This window comes from Rhopalosiphum padi, chromosome 1, assembly GCF_020882245.1.
Source record: "Rhopalosiphum padi isolate XX-2018 chromosome 1, ASM2088224v1, whole genome shotgun sequence".
Lineage (NCBI taxonomy): Eukaryota > Metazoa > Arthropoda > Insecta > Hemiptera > Aphididae > Rhopalosiphum > Rhopalosiphum padi.
This window is the reverse complement of record NC_083597.1, coordinates 62,369,974-62,382,336: the sequence shown is the minus strand read 5'-3', so window position 1 is coordinate 62,382,336 and position 12,363 is coordinate 62,369,974.

The window sequence follows — 12,363 nt, the reverse complement described above, 5'->3', positions numbered from 1 at the left end:
TACATACAATATATAAATATCCAATTGATGTGTTATCGGCGACATGCCTAGAAGTATGCGATCAAAACGAATTTTCAAACAATTTTAAATTTCTCTCAAAGTTTTTCATATTTTAAGAGTCAACTATAACACTATGAATACGCAGATTTTTTTATTTTTTTGTGGTAGCAGACTATTTTTGGGGAGTGTTTTTTTTCGACTTAGGTTTACTATAAACGTGTAGAGTTTTGATCTATGTATACTGATACACCAAATACCAATAATATTATACAATATCATGCCAACTGCCTTACATAGTTACATAATATATTATAGAATATCCGCGATGTTCAATACGTATTACCGTTAATTATAATTTATAACCAACGACGGTGTTATGCAAGATTATATTATATTATAGGTATTGTAATATTCTATAACCTATTTACCAATGCGTTTCGGGTGAATATTAATGATTTTAGATTTATGCAAAACGATAACGATAGCTTGCTGTGCATTATGGCAAGTTTTAGTAAACTGTTATCACGGCGGTTCGGTTGACGATAATATAATTAAATTGTCAGCCGCGAATTTTATTATTGTTTATCACATTCCGGCCCGCTAGCCAATTATTACTTGACACGTAATATTATGTATCTTTGAATTCGTTGCGTTCGATAAAGATACTCTGAGCGGAGCACAGTATTAAATCGACGCTGTTAGATGGAATTCCACCGACGGTTGTCCGCATTGTTTTGTCCCTCGTATGAGCTTAGAGCAAATTGTAACACAGTTGTATATTATTATACCTCTTTAAAGCACCAACTACTTAAATCAGACTTCCAAACAACATAAACAAGTTACGTTAAACATTTGCAGCACTCCTTTCGTAATATCTAATCGTCGAAATATTGTACACGGAAAAAAATATCACTGTAAAACACCAACACAAATACCTATATATTATATATCCTTGAGCGAGTTAGTAAGTTAGTTAATGAGAAAAAAAATTAATTTTACTTAGCTAAGTCAGTATTCAGAAATGTTAAGTCATAACTTATTAGTCGATAACGTGTAATCAATTTATTTAACCCATATAATTTATAAGATAATAAAAAAATACAAGCAAAATTCAGTTAAAAAGACGGTTTTTTTAGTTAGTACATAGACCGTACACAGTGATTGTTAAGCGAGTTTTAATTCGTAAAAAAATTTGTTTTCACTTTTTCCTTCTTAATGCACACTGGTTGTAATGGCATTGGTATTTACATACACAAGGCAACCGAATTGTTAAATTGAAATATATTTAAATTTTTTTTCTTGTATTTGAAATCATTGTATACACCGTGATAAAACTATAAAATATAATAATGTATGACGTTTATATTATTGTTATTATTATCATACATTTTTCGATTTGGCCATAATATTCATCGCCCGGAATCCAAAGTTCGGTATTTTCTAAATCAGTTTTCATAATTATTTCTTATACGCTTGATATTCTACTTCAGGCATTCAAACTTAGTTTAACACTTGTCAATTAGTCGGTTGTTGAGCATATTTCAATATATTTTATTTCATACGTTTTTAAGGGCTTTAATCTTATTCTATTTTTCGTGTGACATAAGTATACTGTAACTTAGGTTTTCCAAGTAGAAAATATATACACGTACAGTTAAATATATATTATTTATAATGTTAATTTACCTATATTATAATTTATAACTATTGAATAATGTCTATGTTTCATTTAAATCATTTAATTTATTAATTAGATTACAATATGATATTATTTGAAATCTGATTTAAAATCTTTTATATAATTTAAATAACCATTCATTTGTGTATCGGGTTTTTTATTATATGCTGTTTATCTGTCATACTATAATAATATATATTTTTTATAATTGAATTAAGTATTTCATTACTCATTTTTAAAAGCACTAACCTATTATATTTATTACGCGTTAGTGATAATCTGAATAGTGACATTTAAATAAAAATATAGATATATATATTAATACATTTTCGATTATGTTGAGTTATATTTAATTTTCTTTTGTAAATGTATGATGTAGTTCTATTACTTATGATTTTATGAATATCATAACATTTATCAACAAAAATATCCTTTTCACCAGAGTATACTCTCTGTACTTAATCATTTTTTTGTGATGGATTAATTCACTATATTCGATGTCATGAAAATCGTGTTATACATTAAGCTATGTAAATACATTTTATGAATACAGAACAATCAGATGTGTCAGCCGCTGGTCCTGTTCAAAATTCAGACAATTTCTTGGAGACTCTTATATACTAAGTATCTTTTTCTTTTATTTATTTTATCCTCATAAAATATATCATATTATGGTTGTTTAAAGTAAAAGTATATTTTATTAGAAATCATTTTCATATATGTAGCTTTAACATATTTTGTATAAATTTTTGACACAATTATACATTTATACTTAAGAAGTATACTTTTTTAGTTTTATATCGAAGTACAAGTGTGATACATTTGAAACTTTAATAATGTCTCTTTACTCTTACCATCAAAATTCAATAAATAATAATACTTGGCAATCTTTCAAATCGAAACTTAAAATTAATTGCTAATAAATCATGATTACAGTTTATTTTCATGTTTGTAATTTTAACATTATGGAAATAATAAGTAATTTTCACTACAATAATATAAAATTTTAAACATAATATTTCTGTTATTTAAATTTAAACGTCACAGTGTTTCTTTTTAATAAATAATAAAAATATAATGGAAAAAACAAAATTAATAACCTTGTACCAGAATTACAATACAACTAAATTTACAATTTTATTTTTAATAATTTTGAGAATACTTACATAGTTATAGGAATATGTATTAATATAAAGAAAAATATACTAAGTATATTCTTAAATTGAATTTAAAATATTTTGTGTATACCTAAATTGATTTATTTTATATTATTTTAGTTTCTAAGTTAATTTAAATAACAAAACTAAATTGAATTGGGATTGTTTTGATTACAATATTTACGTATTCATACGTTATACACAAGGTGATACATATTATTTAATGAAAATGACAGTAACTAATCCATAAAATATTATTTTAAATAACTTACGCATATAGTTTATTTTAGCTTAATTACATATTCTATGTATCATTTTAAATTTGATAGTATTATGGTCATTTAGTTAAAACATAATATGATAATATGCAAAACTAGTCGAGTTAATGATACTTTTTAAATGAGTTTACATTAAATCAAAAGAAAAAACTAAAAAAATGTTATATGTACTACTTTTTAAATTTAACTATTTGTTTTTGTTTTGTTTTTTTACTCATTTAAGTTAAGTAAGGTTTTGTCTTAAAATAGTTAAATAGCTAATAAATGATATCAAAAATAAGTTATTTTACTAATAATTAGCTTTTAACTTCTTACCTTTACCTATCATTATTAATACAAGTATAAATTTATTATTAAACACGGTTTTATGTAAAATAGTATAGAAATTCGTTTAGTAATGATATGTGCTATTAACTATTTGAACAGATGCATTTCTAATAGCCAATATGACGTGTTTTTAAATACAAATAAACGTACGTCGCTGATTCTGTTTATCTGTATCATTATTTTATAAATATAAAACATATTTATGAAATATGAAATATCGTCAATATTTTACCATGTAATAATGAAAAGAAACAATAATTTTTATTTTATTTTTATCCATTTTACGTTGAAAACGATTTATATTAAAATATATATTATTTTTTAATATTAATCATATGGACGATGAATAAAACACAATCGTGTCACGGAAAGCTGTCAAATACAAGATTATGAAAAGTCTGTCATTTGTTGCCTTTGATTAAACGCACGAACATATTATATAATAATATATCTCGCGTGAAACTAATTTTCTGGAATGTCACTCTCGGGTTCATATCTATCACATATTATTTTGTTTGACAAGTCAATTCCAATATTTAACTTGAGCTACAGACCGATATAAAGTACGCGTAATATGTACTATATATTTAGGAATATATGACATAGTGAAGTGATGAATTTCTCAGATATATAAAATATCTTAAATATTTCATTTTCATTCTATACAATGTGTATTTCAATTGAAACTACATAAAAACAACATATTTTGTTAAGTACATAATATTATAATATCATTACACTGTGATCCATACGATAGCTTAGTGTGACCGTCGTTCAATCTTGCCACCATATATTGTGTAGTATTATGGCTTGGAAAATTCGATAATACAACAACTTTTTTCCCTAAAATGACATATTTTTTTGGGTGGTAAAATTGCTTATAAAATGTTTCAAGCCGTACCTCCATAGATTACCAACTGCTGAACACAGGTTGTGTTTTAGACGGATATCATTTTTCAAATTTCTCTGCAGTATTATATATTATTGTCACGGTAGTTTTTCAGGAAATCACGAGAACCTTCAGAAAAAGCTAATTACGAATAAATTATGCAATTTAATAACTGTTAAAAATTTAATTTTTTCGTCGAAGTCGTACGAGTTTTATCGAAATGGCTTTTCTTTTGACAATGGTTTATATAATATTGTACGATAGTTAGTTTTACACATTTTTGATAAAATAAATTCCACGACTAAATAAGAATATTGTATATTATCAAATTAACAAGTTATTTGTGTAAAATATGTATATATTGCTATATAGTTATATTAAATTATTTCTTAGAACAATAAACAATGTGAAATCTCTCAGATCTGTAAAAATATGTCAACAGTTATAAAATGTTCAGTCGTTTAGTTAATTAATATACACTTCGCAATGAAAATGATTTAAATATTTTACCAGTCTTTTAAATATTAGAATTTTAAATTTAAAAGTGGTACGTTCTACAATTCTATTACCTAATCATTATCATTATATATAAGTAAATTAGTTGCATATGCATAATAATATGTTTCAAAATTATTAATAATAATTTAGTTAAGATTTTTTTTTGTAAGAAAAAAAATGTCATCAATATTTATTGATACTTTATTATTATTTCAATGTAAGCTATTACAAATAGTTAATTATATTACACCTATTATAATAAATTATAGTGAGTTGATATCTAGTCAGATTTTCAAAAAAAAATTCATCATTATAAATTGATAATGAAATAAAATAAATAACGGATAGGTATAATATGAATATACGAATGACTTTCTATTTTCGTAATTTCATTAGTCAGCATCCGTCCATCTATAGGTATAAAATACATCGTTCATTCGATCACGCTCACATAAATACAGCGTCGTGTTTATCTTGTCTGTATACCAAATATTATACAGCCACTTGGTATGCAAAACAAGCTATACCTATACGTTAGGTTTATGCATATAAATTAAATATGACGTGGTTCTTGTAAAGGTAAACATTCATTTTCTAGACAGTTTGTAATATTTTTGGAATTTCTTTACTTTTAAACAAATTAGAGTCGTAACAAAACAACATTTAAAAAAAAAGTGTTTTTACTATTTTTAATCGTTAAGATTTTTTAAGTTATGCTTTTTTTGAAAGACAGCATACATTTTTATTATTATTATTAGAATTTAGAATATTCTTTTAGATAATTTAATTTCATAAATTGTAAATAGTTTTATTTTCAGTATTTAAAATTTTAAAGATTGAATCTATTAGAGTAGAATATTCACGTAGAACGCTTACGCTTATCTAAACTTTAAATACTTATAACTTTACAAATTATTAATGAAATATTAATTTAAAATTAAATTTTTAAATATGAATATTGATTGGGTGGTACTTCTGAATAAGTTTTTCGTTATCTTAAATTAGATTGTCATTGCGCTTAAAAAAAAAATATATATATGTATTAAAATATTCTACCTTAATTAATATGAAATTAAAAATGTATGTTGTCGTTGAAAAAGTAAACTTTTTAAAAAAAAATTAATAAAAAATACTTATTTATTAACATATTATAATTATTTAAAATTATATAAAAAAAATATTTCTAAAAACTTCAAAATTGTTCATGACAATATATGTTTACTAATAAAATAATTAACCTATATACACGGCGTAACTTGTGCTATATTAATCCACATACAGGTGATGAGTAAAACAAATAAGTAAACAAAACTAAGTACACAACCAACACAAAGTTATAAAACGCAAATCGCGAGAATGTATATAGTACACTAAATCCGACGTTTGTACGTAAGTCGTTAGGTTACCCATGTTATCGTCCGTTGCGGATGAGAAAATAAAAAGTGATTACTCAACTGTCGAGAAAAACTATTTGAACAGCGCAGTTTTCGCAACGAGACAGTTATCTCGAACCACGTACGTTTTATTACATTTTTTGAATAATATCGTTTTCTTATTGAAAAACGCGACCATTTTATTTCGAACATAAAGACTAGCGTCGAACACTCAAATAGGCTGTACACATGATTGTATTTAGAAGAGAGTACCCGGGGTTACTTTTCTAGTTGGTAGCTAACTTTTTATTTTTTATCCAGATTTTTTTTGAACTATTTTATAACTACATTCACTTATCTTCTACAGTATTTTATTTAGTATGTTTTTAGTTAGAATAATTTAATATTAAATGTCTTAATCGTATAACATATCAAATAATGGTTGAAAGTTACATGACCTTCACAATCAACTATAGTAAAATACGATTAAAAAATTTTCTGATTTTCAATTTAGGAAAAAAAATTATATTTTTATAGTCCAGTGTTTTCTTTAGCTCCTCAGAAATTTTTTTAATACGCCTTGCACACAGAATAATTTACCATTACGTATGAAAAACAAACAAAGCCAAGTTAAGTTTAATAAATAAGTATAAAACAGTTTAAAATGTATTTTTTTTATGTTAGCTGTTTTACGCGTAGAAATTATTCTTAAAACATATATTTTGCTATTTCATTAAATAAGTACTGAATTTTTATCATCATTATTTTTGAATCGTTTAAAAAAATATTACCTATTTTAGATTTTTTAGTACGTGATGATTATATAATATTGTATCCATTTTATAAATGTGTCAATAACGTCATTATTATTTTTAATTTATTCATTTTATTATACAAGTACTCGTATATTGAGTTATGTGCGATGTGGTAAACTAAATTTAATTAATTATTCCTTACCGCTGACGTATATTATAAATTATAATGTCATACAATTTACCTACCACAACGTGCAAGTGCTGCCCAAAAATAATTAATTATTTTCGAGTTTACCCAAGGCAACCTTAAGACTTTTTACAATTTAGAATTATTTTCAAAAGCCATACTCACAGCCACCATTGTGCTGTCGATCGACGAGGATTAAAAAAAATTATAGATTTAAAGATCAAAATATAAGCAATTAACAATACCTATGACTACACAGAATTCATTTAAAATGTGTTGGAACTCAATTGAAAATATTGTCAATTTTATTTCAGTCTGATAATGATTTTTTTCGATTAAAGTCTTAATTTTAAAATACCAAACACGTCGTTATGTTGTGTGATCAATATTAATTTCTGTTCGAAAAGTTATTTCAGTCAAGTTAGAAGTGTGAGATGTATAATATATATTCTATTTAGAGTATTAAAGTCAAATGAAACTTCAAATGCATGGTTGAATAACCTTTACATTAGGTGTTCTCAAAGTGTTATATCTGCAGTAGTGGCCTGTGCCTAAACAACTTCAAATTATGATTTAGAAATTGTTTTAAATTTCGTCAATTTGTGTGATTAATAGATTATAGTATCACATAATAGAAAAATATATGTATACATTTTAAGTTATTATACAATATATTTTAATAACAAAAAATATTTACTAAAGTAATCATAAAAATCTATATACAAACGATTTCTATATTAATCAACGTAGTGTTTATTTTTACAATTTAGATACAGAACACATGCCTACACGTAGGATAACAATTAATTAAAGTATATTATGATTGAATATTATTGTGAATTGCAATACCATTATTATGAACTAGAACTAAATAAACATGCCATACATTAGTATGACGTTCTACTTAAGGCTTAGGTCTTTTAATGTTATCTCTGACAGTAAAAATCCCTTTATAAATAACCTCTAATTTGAGATGCAGCTGTGGTCATTAAAAAAAATTGTCTAAAGTATGTCAATGTTCAAAAATGTGACGTACACATACTCGGACTTGAATTTGAATATTATATTTAAATATTATTTCTCTATCAAAGTTTTTCATAAGCTCAACTGCTCAAGTCAAAAGTTTATTTTTAAAGTACGCATTGGATATGTTTTTAACTATTCTGTTGCAAGACTCTCTGAAAAAGTTTTGGTCTTAAAGTTAAGATAAGTTTCTTATAAACAAGCTCAAAAAATATATTATTACTCGTTTCAAGTTTTCAACCTAATGAATCGCAAATGCTGACGTTAATACCATATATTGGACTACCTAAAACTTATGCAATTTAATTTAATTAGAGTTTAAGCTATAGTGACATGATAGTATTTAGAAAATTAAACGGTGTTATTAAAAATAATAATTTTCTGCGTCCATTTCTTGTGAAATATATTTTTGAAATCTAGTTTATAAGTATATTTTAAATGCGGTTTCTTTCTAAAAATATATAATTTGATTGTGTTTAGAACCTTAGAGAATGAATGGAATTAAATTAATTACATGTACTATTAATAATCATAAAAATACCATTTTAAAATGTTCATTATGTTATCATTCTACCTGTATGTACTTTCTTATTAGGTACTTAATAAATGGGGGCTCAGGAACGAAAATTACAGCTAATATTTAACGAAAATACAGTAAATGCCAAGAAATATTTATAGCAGGTAATTATTTTAACAGTAATCACTATTTATTTCAAAAAGCATTTAAGTCGTAGAAAATATTTTTATTACCTTAAAAATGAAGAAAAATGTAGCCTATACTTATCATTCTACACCATTATATTACCTATACATAATATAAGATATTATCGGTATTTTTATAGAAACTCAAACATTATTCACCGATCGATATTCGTGTATATCAACACATTAGTCAACTATGCGTATAATACGAGTAAATATATATATGTATTAAATCATAAATTATATAATTGTAACCCATAATAATTAATATGCATACATTTGTAATGGCTGTAAAAACTTATTATAATATTTAAAATTTATAATAAATTAATAAATAAAGTACCTATATATTTATGAATTTCAAGACCATTAAGTTCATTATTGATCGAGCAAAAGTGTTACAAAATTAATACAAACTCTATAATAATAATAAAACAATGTAAGAGAAGACAAGTAAAATTGTATTAAAAACGTTTCAATTAATCTGATTAAAAATATAAAAGTTGATATATAGACTTATGACATCGATGACTGACAAGTTTGGTGTTTACTTAGTATTTTTGCTCAATAGACTTTTTTAAAAGCATTTGTTGTTTACAAAAATTAATATAACATGGCAGTTTGACGTACAGAAAAATCGATGATAAAATATTATCAATAACTGATTTATAACTATACATAATTTAATTAGCCATTATTTTTTTTTACCGTATGATATTTTTATCCATTTATATTTCATCTAATAAAAAACTAAATATATGACACGTTTTATCAGTTATTATTTTAAAATGTTTTATTAAACAAATCGATATTAAGAAAAAAGTTATTATTTTAACAGCGTATTAAATATTTACTATAACTGTTATTTACAAAGACATGTCCTTTGAGTTACCATCAGTTTAGGATCCTATAGTAACTAATAAATAATAATATTCCCTGTATAAAGTAGGTAGTTAAAACAATGAAAAGTATTGTAAAACTATCTAATAAATATACATATTACAGCTGCAGTAACTTCAATTTTTTTTTTATAAAATTTTAACAAATGTTTTTTTTTTCGTTTGTGTTTTAATATTACTGAAAAGTATATAGTGTTATATACTTATATGAACACCATTTTTTTTATATTATGTTACGTATACTGCATTTATTTAATATCAACTTGAGTTATCTATATTATTTATTTTTAAATTTTTTTCATTTATAAAATACACTGATAAATTAATTATATTATCAAAAATGTCAGTTTGAGTATGAATAATTATTATTGAAGTTCTAAATGCTACATAAGTTTAAATGTTACAATTATATTATCACGTTAAAAATACATTGAAAATTCTGACAATTAAATTCAAGAGACATTAAGCTTGAAGAACGTGCGGACCATAGATAAAGATAGGTAATATTATACTTTAAAATTAAATTAATTACAGTTTTTTTTATTTCAAATTGCGTTTATTGGTTAAAAAGAATTAAGCCAATATTTTATGATCTAGAATTATTACAAACGATACAGTAAATAAATAATAATAAATCAAGAACTCTATTAGAAAATGTATTACACCATTTAAAAAATGTTGGTCGTTATTGAGTTTAATATCGAATAGTCGTATAGTCGTATAAACATTACAAGCACATATATGAAGTTAATATTAGAGGTCTCGCCTTGTTCAAATTTAAAGTTGTGGAGCAAAATTGATGAAAAAATAATAAGAGTAAGTAATTTAATGTAAATAAATTAAGTTTATTTTGGTCACAACTTAGCACCAAGGAACTTTCAAGTATTAAAAGCCAATCAACAATTACTTGCAAATTAACCTTTGAAACTTACTAAAATTAGAATTTCTATTAAGTTAAATTTGGCCACACCTTAGCTCTAACGTTTTAATGAACTTGAGAAATAAAAAACAAAGCTACAGTTACAGTAATTGAGTTTCGTTCAAATGAAGCTCTATAATTTATATAATATGTATTGATATGTTTTACACGGGTAACTGTGGTTGTTCAAGGGGTTTGCGTAAAGTAGAGCACATTCATATTTACAGTCATAAAAACAATTTGTTATACACACAGATAACTAATATAATATACTTACATTTTTTTTTTTAAATTTAGAATATTAAAATGAAAATAAATTGAGGAAAATAATGTACAGTGTATTATGGTGTATTGTTGTTTTGACGACTGTCGCTATACCACGTGACACGGTAAAAATAGGTCTGGTAAAAAAAAAAATATTATAATGTTCCGAAATACTGTGTGTGTCGCCCTTAAAAGGATAATGTGTGGGTGAATATAAATAATATTAGTATGCCAGCCCGGTGTACAACGAATTTGTTTTTTGCAAAATGACCTAATAGCAGTTAACAGGCACACTTTTTTTTTGTAAACATCAAAAGCTGTAAAACTTTTTTTTATTTTTTAATAAATCAATTTTAAATTGTTAATTATGTGCATAGAAACTAATTAAAATTGGTTATATAAATAAAACAATTGTATTAGAGGTGGTTAATGTGTTCCAAATCAAAACATGATATCCGTATTCCCATGCCACCTTAAACAGTAAACACATTGCGATAAATCCTAAAAAACTTTAAAAGGATTTGCATTCCACTTGTTATTATAGCTTAGCACATTGGTTTTTATATAATAATATAACTTATACCTTCACACAAGTTACTCAAAACTTTTGTAAATACGCCTTACTCCGGACACGTCGGAATTTGTTAGTTTATTTCGTTACAGAAAAAACCAACGAAACCAAAACTATAATATAGCTTATATACATACGATTCGTTTATTTTTGATTTGATTTGAAATTTTAAATCCATCAATGGATTGACTTTGTTCAAAGTCAAACTCTCATCACTGACATTGATGTAATGAGATATTATATTGTTTATGGTTATTTTGTGCATTATGTCAGCTTAGTTAAAAATGTCGTTTGATTTTCATAAAGTCAAAAATGTTCTCTTCTTTTATACTTTGATGGATAATTTATATAATTTTTATAGGAAAATGATCGACAAAGTTATCTAATGTGATATGCAAAACCAAAAACTTTAAAGCATGTTGACTTCTCAGGAGGTTCGTCAGTACTTGGATTAGTTATAAATGCTTATATGTAATACTATATTATTTTTTTAAATGTTTCAAAATAATTTACTTAAGTAGGTAAATCTATGTAAGTATCTAAATTCCATATAGTAATATGTTATGCCGCGACCATGGCAGCGGCAGTGGCAAACAAACGTTGCCGACTTAGAAATCGAGAGTCGGCTGACCACTATAATTAATTATAATATAATATAATGTTAATATGTTTTGACGTGCTGTAAAAACGCAAATGTGATAATCCCGTAGTTGCTGAGCTGTATACACATTACGAATGAAATTGAAAATACTAAAAAAGATCTGCATTTTAGCTGTTTAGTTTTGCTCGTCTGTTTTTATAATAATATATAGACATGCGTATATATTACACGTATACGAGCGT